The 5,345-nt window shown below is 37.9% G+C and overlaps 2 non-coding genes and 1 pseudogene across 2 annotated transcripts; 1 reads left to right on the top strand and 2 right to left on the bottom strand.

The window, feature by feature from the left end:
- Positions 1-1,054: 1,054 nt before the first annotated feature.
- On the bottom strand, positions 1,055-1,128 carry TRNAW-CCA. The gene has a single exon. It is a non-coding gene; the product is annotated as a tRNA-Trp (tRNA).
- Positions 1,129-1,267: 139 nt separating this feature from the next.
- TRNAP-UGG lies at positions 1,268-1,341 on the bottom strand. The gene has a single exon. It is a non-coding gene; the product is annotated as a tRNA-Pro (tRNA).
- A 1,354-nt stretch (positions 1,342-2,695) lies between these two features.
- LOC119288919 lies at positions 2,696-3,352 on the top strand (annotated as a pseudogene).
- Positions 3,353-5,345: the final 1,993 nt, after the last annotated feature.

The raw sequence follows: 5,345 nt of genomic DNA, 5'->3' as shown, positions 1-5,345 counted from the left end.
TTAGTGAAATTCTAAGTCCCTGAAATCAGCATTACCGATTACGCTAATTTGCAAGCTTGTGCTAGTCACCACATAGATCACAAAAATACATGGAAAGCACCACTGTAAAGATGGCATGGCATATAACAAAACACATGTAGAGCTCAGGATCATATCATGCACACATTAATCATGGAAAAAATCACAAATAGCTATTTGTTGAAACAGATCTGACAAATTCATCACATAGCCCTCTTCCAACAGCATTTCGGGCATCAAGATGAGCTCAAATGAAAATCATTCAGTGAGATGGAATGATGTACTCGTCGAGGCGAACATTTTGATATGCTACACGCGCAAAATGGAGCTACGGATGCGAAGTTATGACATGATGAACATGGGCATATGAATCTGGAAATTTCGGGGACTTAGTGAAATTTTACCTCCGTGAAAAGTTAACGGGACGGAGGGATCCGGGACGACGAGATCCGGCTCGGGCGAGGGTGCGTTTGGTTTGGGGGAGTGGTGGATCTCATCCCACTCCCCGGATCCGGCCGGACTTCGAACTCCAGCGAGGCGGATCTTCTTCGGTGAGGCGAGGATGAGAAAGGACGGCGGCGGGGCGGCGCTTGCGCCGGCGATGCGGTGGCGGGAGATGGCGGCGGTCGACGCCGGCGAACGGAGGCGGTGTCCAGGCGGCGTGCCGCGGCGGACGGCGTCGGCCGGCGAGCTCGGGCGCCGAGACTACGCGGCGGCGATGCGGAGCGCCGCACTCCGGCGAGGCGCGTGGAGGCGGTGGCTGGAGCTGCTCCGGCAAATGGAAGTGGAGAAGACGGTGGCGGCGCAGCGTCTCACGCGGGGCGCGGGCGGTGGACGGCCAGTCGGCGGGCGCAGTGCACCGGGCCCGGGAGGCCGGATATTTGCAATACATGCGTGGGGATCAGTTGGATCTTTGATTGAGTCATTTTTTTTGATTGACCTCCTCCAGACCAGAGAGGAGGTCAATTTGAAATTGGAGTTACAATTCAATTTTGTTAAGTTATTTTACTCTGCTTTGACATAAAATAGATGGAATCACGCTCTGTAGGATTTGAACCTACGACATCGGGTTTTGGAGACCTGCGTTCTACCGAACTGAACTAAGAGCGCTTTCATTCATTCAAAAAGAAAATCTTTTTCTATTCCTAATGTATCTCATGTACGTATAGTCTCCACAAATTCAAGTTATACCCACTTTACTTTAATTGATCTCGTCGCTACTGCCTATAAAGAAGAAAGAAGTAATAGGTAGGGATGACAGGATTTGAACCTGTGACATTTTGTACCCAAAACAAACGCGCTACCAAGCTGCGCTACATCCCATTTCCAAATTAAATTGTTGTACAATGCCATTGTACACAATTCCTGTCTTCTTTTCCACATCTTAATTTTCTTCTTCTTTATTTCTCTATCTATATATAGAACCCTCGTGTCATTTCTTCTTTTTGGTCTCATATAATTAAGGAATTATATGCATATAAAATCCAATATAATTTCACCTATAAAAGAAGGATTACTTTTCCTTGGTAATATATAGGAAGAAGGGGTCATCTTTTTCTTTTTTAGGGATAGGAAAATTTCTTTCATATGGTTCATTTTATATATAGCATAACAATCTTGGGCAAGAGTTTATGATCATATATGTATTCCAACAAGGAAGGAGGATTTTCAATGCGGGATATAAAAACATATCTCTCTGTAGCACCCGTGCTAAGTACTCTATGGTTTGGTGCTTTAGCAGGTTTATTGATAGAAATTAATCGTTTATTCCCAGATGCTTTGTCATTCCCTTTTTTTAATTCTAGTTATTGCTATGGGAGGGATAGATTTCTTCGTGATATGACAAAATTTGATCCTTTTCAATCTTTTTTTAGTATCGGAAGGAAAAAGAAAGAAAAGATGGATTGGGTTGAACCTCAGAGTCATTAAAAAATTGGTAAACCCTATTTTTGAAAATAGAAATTCAATTTAAAGGGGTACCCAAGCTAAATAAGGCCTCAGAAATCAGAGCATAGAAAAGGCGGGGCTGGCTAATTAAATGAAAGGATTTCGAACCAAAATCTTTGATAATTCGACAAGGATTGTATTCTTTAATTATTTCTCTATTTTTTATTACTTAATTAAAGAATAAAAATTATTCTAATGAATTTTATTCTTCTTCTTCGGATTCAAAATAGAAGAATAAAAGAATAAGTAGAAGAATTAAGTTAAGTCAATCCAAAAAGAAAAGGAGGTTCATGGCCAAGGGAAAATATGTTAGAATCAGAGTTATTTTGGAATGCATCAGTTGTGTTCGAAAAGGTGCCAATGAGGAATCGACGGGGATTTCTAGATATAGTACTCAAAAGAATCACCACAATACACCTGGACAATTAGAATTCAAAAAAATTTGTCGTTATTGTCGCAAGCATACGACTCATCACGAGATAAAGAAATAGGAACATCGTGTGTTTGATCTTTCCAAACAACAGAAAGAGTAAGAACTTCATATTTAATATATAAAGAAAACATAGTATAGAATACAAAATACAAATCAACTCATCTGATTTCTGGTAGATATTATTTCATATGTAAAGAGGGTATTCATATACTATAATATGAACCAAATAAGATATGGATCAAAGAAAACTACTTATGGATCCTAAATTAATAAAATAAAGAAGTGAATTTTCAAATTTTCAAATTTTAAATAAGGAATAAATCATGTGTACATCTAAACAAACTTTTCTTAAATCTAAGCAACCCTTTAGTAAATCCAAGCAAACTTTTAATAAATCCAAGCAACCCTTTCGTAAATCCAAGCCAACTTTTCGTAAATTCAAGCAACCTTTTCGTAAATCTAAACAACCTTTTCGTAGGCGTCCCCGGATTGTCCCGTGAGATCGAATTGATTATAGAAACATGAGTTTAATTAATAGATTTATTAGTGAACAAGGAAAAACATTATCGAGACGAAGAAATAAATTAACGTTGAAACAACAGCGATTAATTACTCTTGCTATAAAACAGGCTCATATTTTATCTTTCTTACCGTTTCGTAACTATGAGAACGAAAAGCAATTTCAAGCCTAGTCAATTTCAATAATTACAGGTTCTAGACCCAGAAAAACTAGACATATTCCTCAATTAACACAGAAGTACAATTCCAATCGAAACTTAAGGAACAACAACCAAAATTTAAGAAACAACAACCGGAACTTAAGTTCCGATTGTTGATGTTTTATTCGAATTCGAAAGGGCCATACCTATATATATTATAAAGAAAGTAATCCAGCTCATTGATTCCTACCACTTAATCTTAATTTATTGTATCTTCCCGGAGTTCCCTCTCTGGGAATTCATCTTTTATTATTCCAGTATATTACTTTATTTGTACCTTTAATTGATGATCTTTATTTTATTGGAAATCGTGTAAAGATTATTTGGATTTGATACAGCTACTTGTGCAAGCATTTTACGATTAAGAATCAATTTCTTCTTGTACAGGTTGTGTATCAATTTACTATAACTATCGAATACTTTATATACCCGCGTTGCTGCGTTTATCCGAGTGATCCACAAACGACGAAAATCCCTCTTTTGCCTACCTCTATCTTGATGAGAGGAAACAAAAGCTCTTTTTACCTGTTGGGTAATCATTCGATTAAGTCTTAAATGAGCCCCTCTAAAATTTGAGGCAAATGAATGCATTTTTGTTCGTCGTCTCCAGGCTATATATCCTCGTAGAACTCTGGTCATTGAATCAAATTAACCTTAACGAATAACTAATGATTTCTCTTCTTTTAGCCACCCTTTTTCTCATTAATAACAAAACTCATTATTCCGATATATAAAATATTAATTCCAATGGCTTTTGCTATAGTAACCTTCCCAACCACGATTTTTTATTCCACTCTGTTCAGTTATTTCTATACGAAATAACAAATTCATTCTAATAATACTAAAAAATAGTGGGTTCCATCATATCTATGGTTCCCTTTTAAACGGTGAGGCCCTCTCTATACACCGGAGCCCTTTCTTTCATCAAAAGGTATTGCTAACTTGTATAGTCCACATTCTTTGGCTCTACCTATCCATTATAGAGTAAATAGCTCTTTTCACAATAAGAGTTATCCATACAGTGACGGTATTTAATTATGAAAGTTGGCTAAGTAGCTGACCCTGTTAGTCCGTTCTTTTAAGATAAAGGAGCATAAGCCTTTTTCTTTTTATTACTATTTCCTCCGCTTAATGGATAACCATTTGCTACCAATGGGAGAATTGATTCTTATTTCCAATTGAGATAATTGGATTTGCACCAAAGGAAACCATAAATTCCATATACCATAGAAATCTAGGATAGAGAAGCTATATCCTATTCATTGGTACTAATCATGGATACTTCAATTTTTTTATATTTGTTTGAAGTCATGATCTGAACGAGTCGCACATACACCCTAGCACATGTTACTCGACGCTGAGGGCATCCTTTAAGCATGGCCGTTTTTCGAGCATTTCGTATTGGATGCCTTGCGTTTCTAATAAGTTGTTTAACCGTCGGCATGTTGTATGTATATAGAAAAAAATGGATTGGTATAGATCCGTCTTAACCTGATGATTGCTCATCATGAAGTCTTTCTATTTTCTATTAAATCGAGGAAAACACGAATTTAGCTGTGCAATAACTTTACAAGAAATCCAGACACTACTAATCCTTAAACATTTCTAGAAACCACACTGGATCAGTATCGCAGTGCTTGTCAATCATTTCATCCCCTACAATATCGACAAGTCCATAAGCTTTGGCTTTGTATGCTGACATAAAAACATCCCTTTCCATGTCTTCGGATACAACCCAAAAAGGCTTGCCTGTTCTTACTGCATAAACCCTTGTGATCATTTCGCGAACTTTGTGTAACTCTTCTACTTCTAGTAAAATTTCTGGTGTCCTTGCCCGATAATAAGCACTAGCAGGTTGGTGAAGCATAATCCTCGTGTGAGGGAATGCTATATGCTTGGTGGGTTCTCCTCCAAGCAGAATGAAGGACGCCATGGAGGCAGCTATTCCGAGGCATATTGTATATATATCTGGTGTCACCGTTTGCATCGTATCAAAAATAGCCATTCCTGAGATTAGCCACCCGCCTGGGGAGTTTATAAACAAAAAAATATCACTAATTCCATCTTCTATAATCAGATATACCATGAGACCTGTAATATGATTCGTGATCTTGCAACGAATCTCTTGACCTAAAAAAAGTGTCCTTTCTCGATACATAACATCGTATAAGTCAACCCAAGTCGCTTCTTCATCTCCAGGAATCCGGTAAGGTACTTTTGGAACACCA

This window comes from Triticum dicoccoides, chromosome 4A (assembly GCF_002162155.2).
Source record: "Triticum dicoccoides isolate Atlit2015 ecotype Zavitan chromosome 4A, WEW_v2.0, whole genome shotgun sequence".
Lineage (NCBI taxonomy): Eukaryota > Viridiplantae > Streptophyta > Magnoliopsida > Poales > Poaceae > Triticum > Triticum dicoccoides.
This window is presented reverse-complemented; position numbering and strand designations above follow the sequence as displayed.